The sequence below is a fragment of the Suricata suricatta genome, chromosome 8, assembly GCF_006229205.1.
Source record: "Suricata suricatta isolate VVHF042 chromosome 8, meerkat_22Aug2017_6uvM2_HiC, whole genome shotgun sequence".
Classification (NCBI taxonomy): domain Eukaryota; kingdom Metazoa; phylum Chordata; class Mammalia; order Carnivora; family Herpestidae; genus Suricata; species Suricata suricatta.
Genome location: NC_043707.1, coordinates 30,579,210 through 30,602,119, shown reverse-complemented (window position 1 = coordinate 30,602,119; position 22,910 = coordinate 30,579,210). Strand labels below are relative to the sequence as shown.

The 22,910-nt window shown below is 51.2% G+C and overlaps 1 long non-coding RNA gene across 7 annotated transcripts in view; it reads right to left on the bottom strand.

Moving 5' to 3' along the window:
* Positions 1-21,010, bottom strand: part of LOC115299028 — a 31,534-nt gene extending 10,524 nt beyond the window's left edge. Inside the window, exons 1-5 of one of the 7 annotated variants that reach the window (XR_003911948.1) lie at positions 20,971-21,010; positions 19,401-19,618; positions 18,565-18,784; positions 14,979-15,228; positions 5,913-11,356 (exon numbers count right to left, since the gene is read on the bottom strand). This is a non-coding gene — a long non-coding RNA (uncharacterized LOC115299028). Of the gene's footprint in view, positions 1-5,912; positions 11,357-14,978; positions 15,229-18,564; positions 18,785-19,400; positions 19,619-20,276; positions 20,338-20,358; positions 20,531-20,962 lie in introns of those variants that run through there. The other 6 variants (XR_003911945.1, XR_003911942.1, XR_003911944.1 and 3 more) reach the window with 6 other exon arrangements.
* Positions 21,011-22,910: the final 1,900 nt, after the last annotated feature.

Below are 22,910 nucleotides of genomic sequence, written 5' to 3'. Positions count from 1 at the left end.
AGTTTTTTTTTTTTAACGTTTATTTTGAAAGAGAGCAGGAGAGAGAGAGAGAACATGCACACGTGTAAGTGGAAGAAGGGAAGAGAGAGAGGGAGAGAGAGAATCTTAAGGAGGATCCATGTGTCAGCACAGAGCCCAATGCAGGGCTCCATCACACAACTGTGAGATCATGATCTGAGCTGAAATCAAGAGTTGGACGCTTAACTGAGCCACCCAGTTGCCCCAAGAATTCAGTCTTTTAAATTGTTGTAGGACTTCTAAAATCATCTATTTCATAATTGACCAATTTTGGTAGTTTGTAGCTTTCAAAGAATTGATCCATCTCATCCAAGTTGTTGAATTTATATAAGTACAGTTGTTTACATTTTCCCCTACTATCCTATTAACTCCTATTATTAGTCTGTGGGAATGGCCAATATTTTATTCTTTTTGGTGTGTTGTTTTCAGAGCATCTTCATGGAAATCATATGATGTGATTTCTAACTGTGACCCTGTGTGGCAGGCAGGGCCAGCGTTATCTTCATTTAGTTGACAGAAACATACCTGCTCAGAAGTGCCTGTTCCAGGACCATGTGGACAGAAAATGGCAAAGTTGATATTAGAGCCCAGGGCTCCTGACTCCAAGTTTCCCTTCTGGTAATAGGGTCCCAACCATCACATCCACATAATTCTGTTGCCTTCCATCCCTACCTCTTGGCTCTTTCTTAACTGGCTCCTTTACTCTCTGCCTAACTTTCCCTTGTCATGCTTTTTCTTGATTGAATCCTATCTTAAAAAAAAATTTTTTTTAAATGTTGATTTATTTTTGAAAAAAAAAAGACAGAGTGTGAGCAGGGGAGGGGCAGAGAGAGAGGGAGAAACAGAATCAGGAGCAGGCTCCAGGCTCTGAGCTGTCAGCACAGAGCCCGACATGGGGCTCGAACACACAGACCGAGAGATCACGACCTGAGCCGAAGTCAGCCACTTAACCGACTGAGCCACCCAGGTGCCCCTAGAGACATTTTCTGATTGTCACAACTAGAGGACTGCTGGTGGCATCTAGCAGGAAGAGGCCAGAGATGCTGCTAAATACCCCACCAGTGTCGAGACTGCCCTGCCCAGAACAAAGAATGATCTGGTCCAAATGTCAGTAGTGCCAGGGTTGAGAAACCCTGCTCTCATTCCATGCCCAGCAAGGCCTCCTCTGGCTCCTGACTGGCTCTGTGTATGTGACGCAGTTACGCCAGGCCACCAAGGCCGTAATGCTTTGAATTTGTGGGGGGTGACTTGCCCATCCGTGGCTTTGTGGGCTAGAGGAGGACAGCGGCTTCCTGCCACATGGCCATAAGCTAGGACTCTAGATCCGTGTGGATTTTCACATTGTATCCGTGGAGACGGAATTATTCTGCTGATGCCTCAGTGTCGGCTGTCAAGCCTCACACCCTGGCTGAGTGACGGCCTTGTCCACACTTACAGAGTGTGCTGGTCTGAGACGTCAGTGGAATGTTGGGGGTGGCAGGTGTCATGGTGCTGACGGCAGTGGCTTCTTTCCCCAAGCACTGGAAATCAATCGATTGTCCATCATCACCTCCAAGGCGCCTGTGTTCTCACAGGTCGTGTGGCTGTCATTCTCATGTGTGTTCTTTGGAATGACCTCACTGGGTACAACTTGGGTGAGGAGGTGACCTCTGGAGGTTCGGTGATGGTTTTGACCAGGGTGACAATGGCTGAAAAATCATCCACACGGATGCCCTCCTCTTCCCTCCAGACCATGGTCTGCTCTGTGCTGTGCTCAGCATGGGCACCCAGTTCCTGACCTCTGGCACCAGTGAGGTGGTGAGAATGTATCAGCGACTTCTCAAGGGGTAGAACTACATAGATCGTTTGCTCAGAAGAGGTTTGCAGATCTTTTCTTTCGAAGGTGAGGGACAGACCTAAGGGGTGGGGTGGCCCTAGGGAGGGTGAGTATATTCTATTTTAGGGTTTCTGGACAACAGAATTGGGGGAGATTGCTTTGCTGCAGGCATTGGGTCTGGAAGAAAGGGGGCCGATTCCTCCACGATGTAGCAGGAGAGGATCAGAGGAGACCCAACACAGGCTTTCTGCTGCTCCTCTACAGGCACCGTTGTGGTGGTGCCGCTGGGCATGCTCAGTGTATCATCACGAGGCCGTTGACTTGGTGACATGTTGGTGTCTGTCCCAACCTGCTGTCTATGTCTCTAGGCACTTCTACTGGTGGATAGGAGTTGAATGTTGGGTATGGAACGTCACCCTCACCACTGGTCTCTCAGACGGCTTTGGCCATGTCCATAAATGTTGAGACGTTCTGTTTTCATCCAGCGCAATGTGATTTATTCCTTTGACACTTCCTCTTGGACACGTGGATTACTGTGTGTGTCCACATGTTTGGAGAATTCCCTGCTATCTTGCTGTTACTGATTTCTAGTTTGATTCCATTGCGATCAAAGGCCATGCTCTGTATGACTTCAATTCTTTTGAATTTGCTGAAATTTGTTTTATGACCCAGGACATAGTCTATCTTTGTGAATGCCCCAGGTGCACTTGAAAAGAATGAGTATTCTGCTGTTCTTGGGTGGAGTGGTTCTATAAATATCAATTAGGTCCTATCGAAGGTCTACATTCTTGCCGGTTTTCTCACTAGTAATTCTGTCTACTGTTGAGACAGTGTTAAAAGTCCTCAACTATAGTTGTGGGTTGGTCTATTTCTCTTTTTCAGTTCTATCAACTTTGCTTCATGTATTGGAATTCTGTTTGGTCCATACTCATTTAGGACCGCTGTGCCTTCTTGGTGGATAAATCCTTTCACTGGTATGTGATGACCTTCTCTATCCTTCACAATTTTCATTGCTCTGGTTTACCTTATCTGATATTAACCTAGCCACTCCTGATTTCTACTGACTGATGTTTGCATAGTGTATCTTTATCCTTTTACTTTCAATCTATACGTATCTTTATATTTGAAATGAGCTTATCTACAGTATATAGTTGGATTGTTGTTTTTAAGTGGCCAAAAGTTGGAAGAGCCAAAGTTGGACTGAGCCACCCAGGTGCCCCTGCAAAGTTTATTTTAAAAAGAAACCTGAATCTTACACATAACTTCATGAATCTCCTAAATTCCAAAAAGGGAAACATAACTTTTGGTGTTGCATTTGTCCTTTTGACACGGAGAGGGCTATTTTCAGACTGCACAGAAAGGCAGAATGGTCTGGGCTTTGTGTTAACTTCACAGCATGTAGAGGCTTGTGACACTATCATCTGGAGTCCCCGTATGTCCACGCCATAGGACCTGAAGCACAGTGCTGCCCTTTTATATTTCTAAAGTCCACCCTAAGGTTTATGGTTTTGCTTTTATGACATATTTATCAGAACTGTAACTTGATGTTGGGTTTCTGGACATAATTAAGGGAAAATACGACTTTTGCTTACCAAATGGCTCCAAGAATCCATCGCAGAGGAAAGGGGGGTTGTCTAAGATGAGGTTATTGTTAGAATATTATCTGCATTGAGGAGGCCCTGTACTGCCCCTGACATCATGGTAATCTCTGAGTGACAATCACTGACTCCCACTTATCCACCTTAGTGGATATATGAGAGTTTTGAAAAAGAGCAATGAGGCAGTAGCCTTAGCAGATAGGAAAGCAACTTACAAAGAAAACATTGCAGCGGCTCAGTCAGCTGCGCGTCTGACTTTGGCTTAGGTCATGATCTCGTGGTTCATGAGTTCGAGCCCCGAGTCAGGCTCTGTGCTGAGAGCTCAGAGCCTGGAACCTTCTTCGGATTCCATCTTGCTCTCTTTCTATCCATCCTCCACTCACCCTTTCTCTCTCTTTCTCAAAAATAAACATTAAAAACTTTTTAATTAAAAAGAAAAAGTTAAAATGATTATGTATTGGAGGTGTAGACATAAGAGATTCAAGAAAAAGACACACATTCAGATGGGAATTGAACCCTTAACGAAGGTTGTATTTCAAAATAGCTGAGACAACGTAGTTTTGTGCTGAGAGATGATGGGGGAGAGAAGAGCCAGACCTTTATCTGGGTCAGTCCTTACCCAAGATTTTATCAAAAAACAACCAAAGTCTAAAAGCACCTGCAAGAAGGGGGGGCTGAGTCAAAATGTGCAAAAATTCAGAAGCTATAAAATAAAAATGTAGTAATCTTCACTGGGGAGTAACACAAACTCAAGAGACAAATGACCAGTGTGGAAGGATGTCGAAGGACATCTACATCACATCTGACACGCAAAGGGAGAATACCTTCAACGAACACAGGACTTTTGCAAAGGGACAAAGAGAAAGATGAACGGAATCAAATGCAGGAGGCAGTAAACACAGGGAAAGATGCCTAACCTAAGTGTCAGTCACTTCTCACCCACTAGACTGAAAAAAGTGAAAATTGCAGGGGTGAGACGTCAAGGCCGCAGGGACCAGGCACCTTCCCGAGGCTGGTGTGCCGTCTTCCGGACGTGACCCTCCTCCACACGCTCCCAGGACGCTGCTGTGCCTCCAGGATCCGAGGGAGGCGGGCAGGGAAAAGGGAAAATGTTTCTGCTCCAGGGTCCCCTTCCCCCCAGTCCTCTAACAAGTTTTTATGGACGCCAAGTCTGGCCTATGGCTCATTTGCTGGCTGCTCCGGGGTCACTTTTAACTCTTCCTCATAGAAAATGCGTGACTCCCGAGCTCACTCCTCATGGGTCTTCACACAGTGAGCACATCTATTTGGCCAGCATCCGGATCAAGGAACAGAGAGGGTACAGCCTCCTTCCAAGTCCTCATGTGCTCCCTTAGTCACCAGAGAAGCTATTATTTTTAAGTTTATTCTGAGAGAGAGAGAAAAAGAAAGAGAGCATGCACACGTGGATGTGGGGAGGGGAAGAGAGTTGGGGGGGAAGAGAGAGAGAGAGAGAGAGAGAGAGAGAGAGAGAGAGAGAGAGAGAGAGAATTCCAAGTAGGCTCCAGCTGTGATCAAGAGAGTCTGAATTGGGCTCAAACTCATGAGCCATGAGTTCATGATCTGAGCCAAAACCAAGAGTTGGATGCTTAACTCAAGTGCCACCCAAGCACCCCTAGCAGGTATTATTAATGGGTACATTCTCAGTGGGACCAAAATAGGGCTCATTAAAGGAGAGAAGGGGAATATAAGTAACCAGCTGCCTGTCACACCCATCACTTTACAAATTCACCCAAAGGCCACTTTTACCCTTCATTTTCTCCCCAGCTTCTTAGTCCAAGACGTGTTCTGGTTGAGAACGTTTGGCATTCACATTTGCTGTGACCACGAGCAAGCCTGGCCCTGACGCGGGCCTTTCTGCAGCAGCGGACTCCTAGGTGAATGCAGAGAGAGGGGCTGTGGGAGGGCGACCTGGTCCCTGAGTGCGCAGGGGCCTGTGAAGACGGAGACCTCTCAGAGGACCATCAGGGACCCCATCCCATGAGCGGGAGGAATATGGGGATAGTTTGCGATTCTGCCTGTATCTTAAAAAAATTTTTTTAATGTTTATTTTTAAGAGACAGACAGACAGAATGTGAGTGGTGGAGGGGCAGAGACAGAGGGAGACACAGCATCTAAAGCAGGCTCCAGGAGCGCCTGGGGGGCTCAGTCGGTTAAGCCTCCGGCTTCGGCTCAGGTCATGATCTCACGGTTCGTGGGTTCGAGCCCCGCGTTGGGCTCTGTGCTGACAGCTCAGAGCCTGGAGCCTGCTTCAGATTCTGTGTCTCCCTCTCTCTCTGACCCTCCCCTGCTCGTGCTCTCTATGTCTCTCAAAAATAAATGAAAAACATAAAAAAATAAAAAAAATAAAGCAGGCTTCAGCTGTCCAGCCAAATTTGGACACTTAACCGACTGAGCCACCCACGTGCCCCCACCTGTATCTTTTAGAAGTGAGAAAACCCCAAAATAAATGTGACCAGATCTTAGAACAGAGGTCAGGATTTATTCAGCATTACAGTATCTGTATTAGAAAACCTTGTTATGAATACAGGCAACGTTCACGGCTCGGGGAGTGGGAGAAGCTCCCATCCTACTACACACTGGAACATTCCTCTTGCAGAGAATCCCGATCTGGGGAGGCATCTGCCAGCATCCTAGGACCACACGGAATCGGCTTATTCACAAGCAGCAGGAACTCTACAGATGCAACAAATGTGAGGGCTTTCAGGCAGAAGAGCTCATTAAACGTCAGAGAATTCACACTGGAGAAAAGCCACACGCACGTAACGGCTGTGAAAATGCTTTGACGGTGCTCGGAGCTAATTAGACATCTGGGATCTCAGAGCAGGGAGGTGCTCGGCGAGCATAATGGGTGAGGGAGAGCCTTCAGCCCGCGTTCCACCCTTAGACGACGTCAGCTAATTTCGTGGGGACGTGAGGCGGTCACGTGTGACGCACATGGAGACTATCTAGGGGAAGTGCGGAGCGTTCTGACCACGAGATCATTCATCCTCAGGAGAAGCCCGTGAGTATCATCAATGCGGAAAATCACTTGGGGATCTGTAGCCTTTTCTCGTCACTGGAGAATTCATGGGAAAGACTCTCGGGTTGCACAGACTGGGGGAGAGCGTTTAATCCGTAATCAGGCCAATTCATACTGGAGAAAAAACCTTGATTACCCGGAGGGAAGAAAAGCCTTCGGTTCTTTTCCTTATTGGATTTCAGAGAAACCTTCGCAACGGATGGGGCAGCTGGGGGGTGTGGCGGGGGTGTCAGGGCACATCGAAGCATCGATCACATCACAGGAGGGGGTAAACTTTCTCATCCACCCCAGAGCTTTCATTCTTTTCTCTGATTATGTCAGGAATTGTGTTCTGTTTTCGTCTTTAGTGACTTATCTTCCTAAGAGCATCATTGCTTTTCTGGGCCTGGCTTATAATTCTACTAGGTATTCAGTACACTTCTGCTAAGTAAATGAAGTAACACAGTGGACAAACATCAGGGCTGGCCTGGTGTGGGCCCCTGGGTGGGGGGGTGACCCCTGCGACATGCAGGGGGCACGGGGCTTAGTGGCAGAATCTGCTGGTCACAAATTCGAATGTCATTGCAACACATCCGTGTTGGGGCCCCATTCGTCTGATGACCTTCCACGGGCCACATGTCTACTACTACTGACGGTCTGGGGGTGTCAGACGGGTGGGTGGCTTCTCTCAAGTTCTCACTGTGTGAGGACGACGCCAGTGTGTCTTTGTTGTGTGTCCGAAACTGGAAATCGAAAGAGGAAGGCCTAGAGTTCGACCTCGCATTTCATCAGGGAAGGAAGGACCACACGTTCTCTGTGGGGAGTTGAAGAGGCAAGCCCCGCCCCCGTGCCCTCGCTTGATCAAAGTCGGGGCAGCCGACAGCTTTATGCCGTTCTCAGCAGCCCAGACGAAGCTTCGATGTTTCCTAAAGGCATTGCCTCTCGGTTTCTTTACTCTCCAACTGAGGTAGAAGAGACCGGGTGCGTTTCCGGCTCCTGGCTTTGCCGAGAAGACAGGAAGAAGTGGTGGAGAAAAGGGGACAGGTGGAGAAGAGAGTGAAGAGCGTGGCGGTTGGGGGGCGCCCACACGAAGGGTGAACAGTCACAATTCAGGCCTCCTTGTTCCTCAGAGGACCTAAAATTCCACTAGGACTGGCAGGAGGCTTCACTAAAATGCCGAGTATCCCCCCAGTTTAGCTGCAGTCACCACAGCGCAACCCCCCCGCCAGGGAGTCCCCGGTCCTCAGAAAATCCTGCTGCGCACCCTGGCCTCCTACAGCAGTGACCTGACCCGCCCCACTTGCCCGTAGGCTCGCTGCTCCCTCGGCGTGCTATCCGCGGCTTTCTGGCCCATGCTTAGGCTCTCCCCCTCTCCCTCCACTGAACTGGTTCATCCACAAATTCATCACTGAGCCCCGTAATAGAAGACTCCTCTCCATGTATCTAGAACTTTCCTGAGTCTGTCTTTCCTCGTTTGTGTCCAGCAGGCCCTGGGATTTGGGACTGAGCTGGAATTGCTCTGTAGGCTGTGAGAAATCTTGGCCTGTATTTCCTACCATGGAAGTCAGATTTCCACTGGCTAAGTTTGGGCCATAGGTTTCCATTTGTATCTCAACCAAGTACAATGGGGCTCTAAGGGGTCGCTGATGGGCAGATTCAGAAGAATGATACACTGGTTACGAATGTCTCAGTTTCAAACAGCAGAAATCTGCTTTAAAAATAAGGACATTTAATTAATGTATCGGGTTCCAGGATAGGTATAGTGGCTCAACGATATCATCAAGGACTCGGGCTCTTTTTGTCTGTCCGCTAGGCCAACCTTGGTATGTTGGCTTTTTCCTTTGGTCTGGTTGCCTCTAGGTCTCAGGACGGTGGCTACGGTCCTAACTATTGTGCCCGCCGACATCCGCGTTCAAAGCGGGAGGAGGGACAGGCTCCTCCCCTCTTTAACCAAAAAGCAAAGTTCTTCCTAGAAGGTTCTCAAGCCACTTCCTCATAATTTTCATTCATGGAGCCAGGTCACACGCCCAGTTCAACGCCACCTGACAGTCTAGGGAATAAGTAACGGGCCAGCTGCCATGACACATGTGGCCAGGCCGGGCCCGGGGGCCAGAGGGCACTCGGGTGGCCCTGGGACTGGCTTCCCCCTCGGCCTCTCACAGGTCTCTGCTCTGCGCTCGCCATTCCCTCCTTTCTCCCGTCGCCAGAACAGCCTCGTGGCTCCCTCCACACTCAGTGCGTTCTCTCGTGTCACAGCCGGTTTTCTCTTCTATCTCCAGCATTCCTTCTTCAGCTTAATCCTGGCCAGCACACTGGCCCACCAGGGCCCTATTGGCCCTCATGACATCCTGTCAGGCACTGTGCTGATACTGTCTGATTTTTTGATTCAAATGTCCCCAAAGGGGAACTCTGACTGGTCTGACTGGCATTCCTCAAATTTTTGAGCCAGCCAGGGGACTTCAAAAGTCATTGGGCAGCTTCTACTGGGTCCTGGTCCTCCTGGGGGGGGAGGGGCTAAGAAGCACGGTCGCAGGCCCGGGCGGTGGCGCCCCTGCAGAAGGGGCTTGGGGCAAGGCACGTTCTGTGGCACCAAAGAGCAGATATTATATTTAGTCACTCTGAAGAGAGAAACCACAAGGGAGAACACAGAAGCACTGAACACGAGTGAAAAAGCAATTTTGGGCATTTTGGCCCCATTTCGGCAGATGCCCCATGAAGAGGAGGAAGGCAGGGAAGGCAGCTGGCACACAGAACCAAGGCCTCTGAACTCCGGCCACAATCCAACCATCTTAGCAACCCAGCCCCTGGGCCACTCTGGCTGAGGCCCGGATCAGACCTAACTCTCTCCTGCTCTGCTCGGCCCACTTTCCTGACTCGCAGGATCTTGAGCAGAATCCTAGGTTTCTGCATCTGCTGCGATTCGAGCGGTTCCCTGAGCTGCCACAGCAGAAATCCCAGGGGCTGCTGGCAGGAAGCCGGAGGCCTCTCTCGACCGCGGCTGTCACCGGCACCGGGAGGTTCTTCCTGCTAGACTTGGTCTCTTAGAAACCATTTTGTGGCTCTGACAGGCTGCAGAAGGCGCTGTGGACGGAGACCACTTCAGCACAGCCACACATCAGAGGCAAAGTGGGCTGGCGATTCCGGCAACACAAGGAACAGTCCCATGAGGGGTGCGTGGAAACTTCTGGCACTGAGCCCCTGCATGTCCACTTAGCAGCTGCATGCTATTGGCTGAGTGATGTAACTTGAGTTCCTTTCCTCGTTCTAGCGCCAGGGCAGGAACAGCCTAGTTCCCAGGGCTGTAGGGGGTCACGAGAGACCCGAAGCCCTCGGCAGTGTGGGCACTGCAGGCAGGGCCGCCGCCGCCGCCGCCATGAGGGCGTCACACACGGGCCGAGAGGCTCAGAGGCCCAGTGCGGCTGGCCAGTGCTGAGCGGGCAACAGAGAGCCTGGCTCGGCCTTTCCGGAAGCAGGGCTCTCCTGGTGTCCTGCACGGGCTGGGGGGCGGTGGGGATGGGGAGGGGGGGCTTTACATATCACGAAGCCCTTTACGGCTTTCCTTCTAGACTTGGTTTCTCAAGCAGTTTTCTAGAAGCCTCTGGAGCAGCTTTGCCAGCTGCCTAGGAGCACCAAGCTCAGAGGCACTTGCCCCTCCAGCGCCCTGCTCCCCCAACGCCTTCACTTGGTTAGCCATCTCCACGCCCCTACCTGTCTGCATGAATTTCTCTTCAGTGGGTGTTGGGAAGGTCATCAGGGGAGTACTTTGAGAGAGTATTCCAGACACCCATCGTCAATACTGGAAATGACATTCCAGCTAAAAGCTTCCAAGCCTGGAGCAGAGCCCCCTGGCGGCAGCTGTGCTCCTGCCCAGAGACCTTCCCGTGAGCCCAGAGGCCCCGGTGAGCAGATACGGAGGCGACCGCCAAGGGCCCTCCCTTTCTTTTGCTTTCCCTCCTTAACCCTCAGCAAAGTGCTCGCATCTCCACTGGCTTCAGGGTTTGGCTGTTTAGAAGCAGCCCAGGCTCCCAGGAGACGCGGGTGCCAGGGGCGCTGCCAGCATCCGGGCCTAGCTCTTGCGAATCTGGTCAACAACATTTCCAACTTACTAGCTTTAAAGGAAAGCAGAGGAGTCCTCCCTGGCGATTCAAAACCCTGCACGTATACACGGGGTTTGTCCCTTGTTCGTGGGGGACACGGGGACTCCGCGGCTAATGAAAGACAAGGGGTGCCGTGCGCGTTCTGTGCTTGGGACCCCAGGCATTCGTCACGCGCGGAGGGGAGGATGGACTCACTGGGGGTTAGGGGGCGAGGGGGCTCACCTCGGGTGGTCACGAACACCTGTCCCCCCCCCCCCCCGGGCTCCATGAACTCCCTGGCTGCCGGGAGCCACGGGAGCCCCCCGCTCCACGCCAGGTGCTCAGCCAGGTGTCGTGAGCACAGAGATGTTTCAGGCACAGGCTACAAGTTCATGGGGAGGGCGATCCCCATGCCAGCCAGCACATGCGCGGACAGCTCTGCAGCGGTACCCAGTCCTTCTTGACCCTGCCGTAGCCCCCCGCCCCCCCAGGGCACTGCCAGGCGGCAGCAGACGCAGTGGGGAGGAGGCCCCTGCCAACCTCTGGGTATCAGGGTGAACCTGGAGAGGCTGCCTGGGTTGGGGGGGCATCCGGGGGAAGGAGTGACAGCAAGGACGGGGTCACCTTCCTCTTACATGAGCTGGAAGTCGTCCCAGGGAAGGCAGGCCCGTCTTCAGTCAGGGGCGCATCTCCGCCCACGACCGCGCAGAAGCGCTGGTCCGTCCGCCTGGACCACAGTGTCCGCAGCCATGGCCAGCCTCCACCCCAAGTCCCACGGCGCTCAGAGGAGGATGGGACGTGCTTCTTCCTCACGGAGCCTCCGTCCGGTCTGAGAAGGAGAAGGCGGCGAGAGGTCATGAAGGCCTAGAACACTGCGGGACTGTGGGCCGGGGGTTCTCACGGAAGCACGGAGCGGGGACTCTTAACAGCAGGCCTGCAGAGTCCTGGGAAGGCTTCAGGGAAGAGGCGGCTTTGGGCCAGGCCAGGAGGGTAGGCAAATTCCGAGCAGTGGGGGGCCTGCCTTCCTGGGGGGCCTGTGACATGGGCAGTGACCACGGGTGCTCAGGACAGGCTCATCACCCCCCTGTGACAGAAAGGCTTCAACCTGTAGTGCCTTCTCCCCCCCCTCCCGCTCAGCTGTCACCAGAGGCGCAGCCGGGCCAGGATGTTGGTGCAGTCACAGAGTGTCGTTTCTTGGAAATGGGGACTTGGTGGGTTTTGTTTTTGTTTTGAAGTTTATTTTGAGAGGGACAGAGACAGCACGAGTGGGGCAGGGGCAGAGAGAGGGAGAGAGAACCCCAGTGCGGCGCTCTCACAAGACGGTGAGCTCACCACCTGTGCTGAAACCGAGAGTCAGATGCTTAATTGACTGAGCCACCCAGGTGCCTGCCACACGGAAATGGTGACTTGTGACAGTTGCATTTCCTATGATGTCATCACAGTGACACCAACACCTGTTGACACCAACACTCAGCCTTCCGCCCAGAGCAGAACCATGGGGCCACCCTCGAAGATGGTGGGGGCTGCTCCTTAGAGGCCCGGATTGGGACACTTTATGCTGATAAAGGCATCGATTTGGGAAACCACAGACTCAAAGCCCAAACCTCGCTCTGCTGGGAAGGATACATGTGGCTGCGTGTCTGGGCAGAATTCTGGCAGAACAGCGAAGTCCAGAGGAGATCTTTGATTATTATTATGGATAAGAGAAATTTTCCATTCGTTTCCTAATCCATCCTAGAGAGAGTCCCTGTGAATGGCAGCGACGAAGGAAAACCCTCAGGAGGCAACAAGCTGCTCTCAGAGCTGAGAAAGTGAAAGGGGAGGGGCACGCGGGGCACAGAGAGCCCCAGCCACGTCAGCCCGAACTTCGAGACCATCACGCGGGAGAAACTGACGTCCTCTGTGAGCCCGGTGCGATGCTCTGAGAAAGCACAGACCCCGCCCTACAGCAGATGAGTCATTCAGGAGCCAAATCTTCCAAGTGCAGTGAACGAGGGCCATGATCACCGGAGGAGAAATCAGCCCTCATTTACCCCCTAACATCCTGACTGGGAAGACGGCGGGCGCTCCTGGGAAGGAGGGAGCTCACGGGGGCCCGCAGGGGGCTGCCGCACGGAAGACATTCATATCAGAGAAAAGCTCCATGAAAGGAATCTAGAGGGGCGCCTGGGGGGCTCATTCGGTTGAGCGTCTGACTTCGGCTCAGGTCATGATCTTACAGTTCGTGGGTTCAAGCCCTGCGTCGGGCTCTGTGCTGACAGCTCAGAGCCTGGAGCTGCTTCTGATTCTGTGTCTCCCTCTCTTTCTCTGCTTCTTCCCCTGCTTGTGGTTTTTCTCCAAAATAAACAAACATTAAAAAGAAAGAAAGAGAGAAAGAAAGAAAGAGAAAGAAAGAAACCTAGAGAAGGATTTGGCTGGAACTTGAACTTTCAGCCCCAGAGCTGGGGGCAGAGACTGCTGCATTTCTGTGCTGCACCGGGCGCTATTATCCGTGCCGGGGACAAAGGACGGAGGAGGAGTAGGAGGTGTCAGTGACAAGCAGAGTGGGTGACCGCGGGGAAAGGAGAAGGGAATCAGGAAAACAGTAGCGTCTCTGAGACCACAGGGGAGTCCGTGTCCCACGGCTTTGGGCGGGGGGCTCGGGAGAGCGTGCTGGGGACAGACGGAGGCAGACTTGCAAGCCCAGTACCGCCCCGGCTCTGCCCTGTGAATAAGGAAACTGAGGCGCTGGCGCAGCTAGGAAGTGGCAGAGCCAGGGCCTGACACTAGGGCTGTCCCGCTCCTCAGGCCTGTTTCCCCACCGCCACACGCAGACAACTGCCTTCAGCACTGTCTCCTCCTGGGGCTGCGTTTCCAGAGCCTGGGGACAGTGAGAGGCACCTGTGACCGGGGGAGGGGGTTGGAAGGCTGGCAGGGACTGGCTCTGCAGGCTCCACTTCAGGAAGGGGGACAGGCACACTCACTCACCCCTTCATCCATCCAGCAAATCTGGACGGAGCCCTGCGGAGCACAGTGCTGGCATTCGAGTGACACTGAGGGCCCTGCCCTCACGGAGTGTCCATTCTGGGCTGCAGAGGCGCAGGCACGCTGTGGGTTATGCACAGCCGACAGTCATGTAGCCCAGACTTGCCGGGCTGAGAGTGACTTCTGGGGAAGGGTGATGGGCCAGCTAAGACCTGAAGGAGAAGCACCAGCTTGGGGCGCAGGGAGGAAGGTGCGGGAAGGTGTGCCCAGCCATGGCGAGGAGGGAGAGGGGTGCGAAGACGGCCAGAGCAAGCCAACAGCGCGGGCGGGGAGGCGGGTGGTTCAGAATGGAGACCCTGAAGAGGGTTGAGCCTGGAGGGGACCCCAGCAGGGGGCGGTTCACCCCTTCCTGGGAAGCCCCAAGCTGCAACAGCGAGGAGGGAGGTGTCCAAGGATTCCTCAGATTCAGACAGACGTGGGGAAATGCCGATTTCTGCCTTTTCCCCGCTTGAGAACCAAGAAGGTTTCCAAGGGAGGCACTGAGCAGGGGGGCTGACCAAGGGGTCTTTGGTGGGAGCTGGGAGCCGCCAGTTCGGGCCCAGCGGGAAGCGCAGGACGTGCGTGAGCAAGCACCCCCCTCTTGTGGCCGAGAGAGGTATTGCATACGGGGCCCCATCTCGGTTCCCACCGGGAAAGGCCGGTAAGATGGGGTCTGCGTGGGAGGTGGCCATAGGCCCTAGGGGGTTCTGAACACTGGACAAAATGTGTGGGGGAGGGGGGGGGGCTTAGGAAAATGCTAGATGGGTAGTCAACGTTGAAGATGACTTTTTTTTCTTCATTTTGTTCAGACATATTTAAAATTTTCTGTCACAGAGGCACCTGTTGGTTGAGCATCGGACTTCAGCTCAAGTCATGACCTCATGGTTTGTGGGTTCGAGCCCGAGCCGGGCTCTGTGCTGACAGCTCAGAGCCTGAAGCCTGCTTCAGATTCTGTGTCTCCCCCTCTCTCTGTCCCTCACCTGCCCACACTCTCTCTCTCAAAAATAAACATTAAAATCATAAAAAAATAAAATAAAATTTTCTGTTACAGACATGTATTACTTTTGTTGATAAGCGAGTAAATGTATTACCATGTTTTAAAGAGGTAGAATGACAGAAAAGTGGCCCAAGAGGGGACTGAGGTGGAGACCGGGTGGCCGGGGTGACAGCGCTGCCAGGCCAGCTCCCTGTGCCCTTCCACGCCCAGCGAGCACGAACCGGCCAGCTGCAGGGCCACAGAGGGGCCCGTGTTTGGGGACGGGGCCTCCTGAAGGAGCTGTCCCTGCTGTCTGGCCTGCCAGGTTCTAAGCGACCTCGAGTGGTCGGGGACCCTGTCCCGTGTGGGCTGATGGCGAATGAGGGCTGGGTCTGCCGCAAAACTGTGGCCTCGTGTGTTCCATGTGCACGGGGGCTGTGTGCATGTTTCCGACTTGGAACACGGCACTCACCCGGCCTGCGGTTTGGGCCACTTTCATTGCCGTCGTGCCTTCTGCTTCCCTCTCCTGCTTGAAACTCTTCTCTGGGGCAGGGCAGCCGCTTGGCCTTCCATCTGGAGGTTCTCTAATGCTGGTCTAAGGTACTGGAACATTCTGAGGCATCTCCCAGCTCTGGCATCTCTGAAGAGTCACCTGTGGGATCTTCTTTCAGCAAGTTCTTGACCTGAGCTGGACGCCTCATCCTTACTTCTCGGGCCACCGTCTGTAATCATATGTGGGAAATCCAAATATTACCCGTTAGCTCTGCAAAGAAAGGCTGTGGGGGTAAAACATACACCTGCCAGGGGGGGTGGACCTAATAAACGATGACATATAATAAAATTACTGACCAATTATTTTTCTTCCAAATTATTTAAATTCTAGTTAATGATCATAATTTTTATATTTTAAATTTAAAAATTTAATGTTTATTTTTGAGAGAGAGGGAGGGATAAAGCACAAGTGGGGAAGGGGCAGAGAGAGAAGGAGACACAGAATCTGAAGCAGGCTGCAGGCTCTGAGCTGTCAGCACAGAGCCTATGCCGGGCTTGAACCTGTGAACTGCGAGATCATGACCTGAGCCAAAATTGGATGCTTAACCAACTGAGTCACCCAGGTACCCCTATATTTTTAATTTAATGTTTTATTTATTTTTGAGAGAGAGTGTGAGCAGGGGAGGGGCAGAGAGGGGAACAGAGGATTCGAAGGGGACTCTGTGCTGACAGCAGAGTGCCCTATGTGGGGCTCGAACTCACAAACCGTGAGATCATAAACTGGGCCAAAGTCAGATGCTCAACTGAGCCATCCAGGGGCCATAATCATGCATTTTTAAAAAAGCACATTATAAAGGGCGCCTGGGTGGCTCAGTCAGTTAAGTGTCTGGCTTCAGCTCAGGTCATGATCTCATCTGGAGATGCTGGTCACATCTGAGATGCAGGGGTCTCTTGTATGACCAGGTGATAACCATTAGATCCTGGACCCTAGAAAGGTCCCGAGGGTCAGAGAGGAGTCACTGGGGTGGCGAAGGAGGCTGGGAGGTCACTTGGGGACACATAGCAGCAGCTGCTTACCAACCAGTCCAGAAGCATTTCAATACTTTAACAACCCATCCATCCATTCCGGCAGGCACCAGATGAATGTCATGTTGGCATCTGGCCTCCCCTAATTCTGTGTCCCACAGATCCCAATGGGGACGGGAGACTCTAGAAGCTGTCCAGTTGTGTCACTTATTTCAGTGTGGGAGCTTTTCAGTCAAACCACACTTCCCCAGAAGGGGCGTGATGTTCTCCTGATGTGGGCGTCCACGGATGTGTCCAAATCTATGAAGTCCGCTCTTGGTTTCTCAAACTCAGGCAAAAAGCAGGGGGCACGGCTGCCCCCTGGTGGCGGCATTTGGCTTTACCATGAGCCCTTACAGTCCTTTTACAGAGCAATGAACTTGAGTTCTGAGAATTTAGGGCAAATGAACAGTGGTGTAATGACTCTTCTCTGAAGTAAGAGAAGGGAGGGCGTCCAGTCCCCCCACCCCACCTGCTTCTCCTTCAGGCTGGGATGGATGCTTTGTTGGGTTGTGCTCTTTGATTTCCAACTGCCTGCCTTTCCCCAGAGCAGGCTCCCCTCCGTATACCCAGGGTGCCGGGGTCTCCGGGGTTCCGTTCTAATGCGGAGTAGAGGCTGCGTGATGGGAAGAAGAAAGGCGCTATTACCGTCAGTACAGGTCTCCGTGAGCCGCACCGTGGAGTGCAGGGCAGCGACAAAGGTACCACACCGAGATTCACGACAGCCCGACAGTGTGATCCACGTCACTCTTCGGGGAATGAAGGACACTCAGCCATTGTTGGGGGGCTGGTGGATGACCTGACAGTCTTCTCTGCTCCAATGACCTCGGGACCTCGCTGAGTACTAGACGCTGTATGGTCCGTCCTCTTTTTAACACAGGAGCACCCAGGAAAAGGATCGAAGGCCCTGACCTGCTCCCCAGGGCGAGCCGCATCCGACCGCCGGCACGGAGCTCCCAAGACCCATGCCTGAACTGCGGCTCAAGTGGCTGAAGCGGGTGACGTGTGGTGATTCCTCTGTGGAGGTGGGGAGCTGCCTCCCCCCAGCCATCTTCCTGTTCTGGAGACCAGTAAAAATATTGGGAGCTCTAGACGAGATCAAGGTAGTGACTGGCTCTTTTTTTTTTTTTTAAGAGAATGTCATTAGACCTTTTCCTCCAATGTATTTTTTTTAAGCTTTTTTTAAAATTTATTTTTGAGAGACAGAGAGAGACAGCACGAGTAGGGGAGGGTCAGAGAGAGAAGACGACACAGAATCCGAAGACAGGCTCCAGGCTCTGAGCTGTCAGCACAGAGCCCAACCCAGGGCTCGAACCCATGAACCATAAGATCATGACCTGAGCCGAAGTCGGATGCTCAACTGACTGAGCCACCCAGGTGCCCCTCCTCCAGTGTATTTTTCAAAAAAGATCTTATATAAGTAATCTCCATGCCCAATGTAGGGCTCGAACTTACAACGTTGGAGAGTCACATGAACTTCTGACTGAACCAGCCAGGCGTCCCTTCCCCCCAAGTGTATTTCTTTAAAAATTAGCTTTTCCTGACCACAAATATCTATTCATTGCAAAAAATGAAATGTTACATACCTAATAAAAACGTTCAGAGAAAATCCTTCATAGTCTTATTTCTCTGAGATACTGTACGTTTTTAAAATTTTGTTTTATTAAAAAAATCCCCCAGCTATACCAAGGTATAGTTGAGAATTTAAAAAATGTATACATGTACGGTGCACAACTTGGGTGATTTTGATTCAAGTTGTTTTTGTTTTTAAGTTTCTTTGAGAGAGAGAGAGAGAGACAGAGACAGAGAGACAGAGAGACAGAGAAAGAGAAAGAGAGAGAGAGAGAGAGAGAGAGAGAGGGAGAGAGAATGCCAAGCAGGCTTCCGAGCTCTCAGCACAGAGCCTGACTCAGGGCTCAATCACATGAACCTTGACATCATGACCTAAGCCGAAATGAAGAGTTGGATGCCTAACCAACTTAGCCCCCCAGGTGTGTCCCGATTTTGATTCAAGTTTTGATAAGTTATTTGAAAAATTAAATAACTCATTTATGTTAAGGATAACTTATATCTACTGATATGATGTTATGAATGTATTTCTGGAACTTTCCCCTAAATGTTCTAGTTTCAAATATTCTGTCTAGTTGCCCTCCAAAGCCTTCAGAACAGCCCAAAAGTTCCAGTTTTTCTTTCTTTAAAAAAATTTTTTAATGTTTATTTTTGAGAGAGAGAGAGAGAGAGAGAGAAGGCAAGGGACAGAGAAAGGGAAACACAGAATCTGAAGCAGACTCCAGGCTCTGAGCTGTCAGCACAGACCCCGACGTGGGGCTCGAACTCACGAACCGCAAGATCATGCCCTGAGCCAAAGCTGGACACTTAACCACTGAGCCACCCAGGCACCCTCCCGCCCCCGCCAGAAGTTCCAGTTTTCCTGAATCCAGCCTAACTCCTCCCCAGTGGCTTCCAGCTAAGCTGGGCAGTTCTCACCCAGAGTCTCTTACGTGGGTGAGGCCAAGGCATCTGCTGAGCCGGAGAATTTTTCCAAACTTTGCATTTGTTGTCTCCAGAGATAACAAGTTTTCTAAAAACAGTCTCCGCTGGCCTTTCAGCAAGAAGGGATACGGTGAAGCCCTTCCTTTGAAGTTTCAAGAACACAGTGGCTAAAGAGCTCCGAGACTGGGCAGCTTAGCCAGAAACTTGAAACCGGCACGTGACCGTGTGCTGTGATAAAAGAATGTGTGTTTCAGTTTCCATAGAGAATGATTTAAATTTCAGTGGCTTAAATAATGACCTAAATGAAGCACATCCTGGTAAAACTGAGAATCAGAAGGTCAGGAAACCAACCAACCAACCTAGGAAATGATCCTGTGTTTCATCTCATCAAATGATCATTTTGATCCCCAAAGGCATGAGGGAAGAGAGAACATGAGGGAAGAGAGAAGAGGAACACAGAGACACGGTATTGGGTCAAAACCAACATGGACTTCATTTTCTTTGGAAGATCTACCCCTTCCTGTCTCCACAAGTTAGTTCTCTCTTCTACCTGCTGGCCTGGTTCATTTTCTCACGCGAGCCCTCCAGCACAACTCCTACCTCCTCTCCATCGCCCAGGGGTGCCCTCCCAGCCCCAGCCCTACCACCTCTGGGCAGGATGGCCAACCAAGAACTGCTCGAGCACCAGCAGCTCAGGATGGGCAACTTGCAAACTGTCCCTGTGCCCTCAGCCACTGGCGGGGGCTCCCAGAGCCAGCTCAGAACCTGGTGGGGTCCCTGGCCTCCTGGTCCTAGAACTCTCTGAAGTGCGGACGGGCTGGCTCCTGGCTGGGAGGCTGATTACCTGGCAGCATGGTCTCTTTCCCCTACGATCGGTCCTCTGCTTCCATGTTCATGGTCAGAATCCTATCCTGCTTCTGAAGGATCCCAGGGCACTGGGACACAGCCTTCCTCACTGCTGTGGTCATTCTTGCCTGGAGAAGTCCCCAAGGAGGCTCGCTTGTGCCCTGGGAGGATTCGTTTCAGAGAAGCTCTTCCTTTAATGTCTTATTCAGAAACCTTCTGAAACACAACAGAATGAACTAAAACCCCTTGATTATGGCCCTTTTCAATACCACTACAGAAAATAAAAGAGTACAATGCACTGTCTGGTGTCCCTGACCCGGTTTTCATAGCTCTTCACTTTCTGCCATGCTTTCTTCCCCTCGCTAACCACACTGGGTATTTTTCAAGCGAATCTCAGACATCATTTCACCCACAAAATCTGTAGTAGGTGTCTCTAAGACACTTTTCCTTTTTAAAGCAGAACTCTAACAGCCTTACCACAACTAAACTTTCTTAAACAGTAACTGGTATCACCCATCAATGTTCCTATTTCCCTGATTTTTAAAAATTGCACAGTTGGGTGTTAGACCCATGATCCGAATAAAGTTTACAGGTTGCATTTGGCTGATGAGTCTCATCTATAGGTCCACTTCCGTCTTTAAAAAAAAAAAATTAAAAAAAATCTTGTAATTTGTTAAAAGTGTTTCAACTGCCTATTAGAACAAAGTGACACTTCACAGACATTTGGGTGCCGGTTCCGTGCCAGGCACGGTGCTCCGTGCTGGGAAGAGAGGCGTGAGCACACAGACAAGGGCCTGACTGTCGCTCTGGGGTAAATCGTGGACTCTCTCTGGGCTTCGGTACCCCCCTCTCTAGCAGAGGAGACGGCACTAACCGCTCCCCCGAGGCCACGCTCTGAAGCAGCTCTCATCGCTACGACCCGCTGTGCTAGCCTTCGCCCCACGCCTGCCAGCTACCTTCCCCGGAGCCGGGGCCGACACCCCGCCTTTCCCGGTGGCCGCCCTCCTGCCCGGGCTCTCGAAAGCCGAGGCAAAGCCATCTCTGTCGGAAAGGCGGGTCCGGCTACGACCACCGAGCTCTCTCCGACCGCGGCGGCGAGTAACCGTCGCAGCTCGGACCTTGACGCACTCGCCCGGCTTCCGCCCAACTACAATTCCCAGAGGTCTCTTCGGCGAACCGGTCGCCGTGGAGACGGGTCGGGCTCGTGGGCTCTGCAACCGTCAGTGGCCTGGGCCTGAGTCCCCACAGTGCCAAACGGACAGGTCACGTGTCCCTCCCACCCAGGCCTTGGTTCTGGGGTCCGAGGAGACGGAACCCTTACGCCGAAGAGAGGCCGTGGGAAGATGGAACTACATTTCCCAGAGGTCCCCGGGCGCACTCCGCTTCCGGTCGCTCGGCACAGAACCGCTAACACCGAACTGTTTCTGAAAGATACAAGTCCCGAGTATTTGGGCTCCTGAAACCCGTGAACAGAAGAGCGAGAGACAGAAAAGAGGTTTAGAGGAGGAAAGGAGAGTGAGAAATTTGGTTACGAAGTAACGGGAAGGAGCACATCCCCACCTGTTTACCTTTTCCACGGACTCTCATGGCCGCAGCGATCATCGCACAGCCCTCCGGGAAATTCAGACGACGCTGCCCTAAGGACTATGGGAAATGTAGTCATTGATTAACTGTCACTACCTTGAGCACCTGTGAAAAACCAGGCACCCTGAAGATAGGGGATTAAACTCCTTCTTCTCTCTTGTTCACCCAAACACAAATTTTACCCCCTACATTGTTACAGAACTTGTTCCGTTTTCGATGGTGTATTTCATACACCCTGCGTTTCCTAGACAACCTGCCCCCAGTCATGTTCCCCCATGTCTACTCTACATGGCCACCAAAGTAATTATCCCTGTTCTGTTTAGGGCTCTTCAGCAGGTACTAGAATCAAGTCCAGGTCCACTCTCCTTGACCGACATATGTATTTGACCTAACTTACTGCCTTGTGCTAGTTTCCTCATACATTAGAACCATTCTTTTTAGGGGGCGCCTGGGTGGCTCAGTTCATTGAGCCTCCAATTCTTGATTTCAGTTCAGGTCAGGATCCCAGGATCATAGGATCGAGCCCCAATGTGGGAGCCTGCTTAAGATTCTCTCTCCTTCCGGTCTCCCCTGCTCTCTCTCTCTCTCTCTCTCTCTCTCTCTCTCTCAAAAAAAAACACCATTCTTTTTAGATTGTTCATCTCATTTGTGATGGATGCCTTAAAACCATTGCTACTGTTTTTTTTTTTTTTTAAGTTTATATGTTTTGAGAGAGAGAGGGAGAGAGAATCCCAAGCATGGTCTGACCTGTTACCATGGAGCTGGACTGGACTCAAGGTGCGAACCCACGAACCATTAGGTCATGACTTCAGCTGAAACCAAGAATTGGAGGTTTAACAGACTGAGCCACCCAGGTACCCCATCACTATATTTTTAATGCAAAGCACAACTTCCTGCTTTTAACAGTTGCATCCCCCCCAAAAGGTGATATATTCCACATGTAGTTAGATTTGCAAAATATTCTTGAAATGTACTTGAAATAGGTTTATATAAGTAGAAACCAAGTCACTAAATACTCTGGTAAAATTATAATTGCATTCCTCCGGACAAAATAGTTCATTACATGATATGGGTAACACACACGTAGGTGTTTTCCAGGCCTTGTAAATTCACACAAAAGAGGGAAGAAGGGATGGTTCCTGTATAAAGTGCTTATCACAAAACTCCAGTTAGACAATAATGCAAAATAGGTGAGTTATTTTTATTTTGCACTTTGAATGTCTAAGAGCTAAAATTATGCTCCCATCCAAAGACCTGAGTCTTTGGGGGTGACTCTGCACTGAGGCTTTCGAGAAAGGAGGCATACTTTTAAAAGCTATCATAAGGTCTAGATAGGAATGAACTGCAGAGTGCAGGAAGACAGATGAGGTGTTGCTCATTTCAAAGCACTGACAACTTTCCTTTTGAAGCGGGAACACTTGGCAGGCACAGCATTTCCATTGGCTTTTAACTTTGGTAGGAAGAACGGCCAGTATCATAAATGTAGAGAATTATCTCACTGATAAAGCAGTTTCGAAGTCACATCAAAAATATGTAACCTGTTACCATTTCAAAAACAGTTTCCTCCCTTCTCACTAATTTAATGTCTTTGGGTTTGGGTTTTAAAACGGGGACCCTTCACTTGTTTGAGGAAAGAACACATTTGTTGAGACAGCACCAGCCAGGGCCTAGATAGTCTCAAGCATCAGGTGGGGAAGGCTAAGGTCAAGACCTAGAAGACACAGTTCAGCATAATTTTCTTTAAGACATTTTATTTATTTATTTATTTATTTATTTATTTATTTATTTATTTATTTATCTTTGAGAGAGAGAGAGAGAGAGAGAGAGCAAGCAGGGGAGCAGCAGAGAGAAAGGGAGACACAGAGGGGGCGCTTGGGTGGCTCAGTCAGTTGAGCATCTGACTTCAGCTCAGGTCACGATCTCA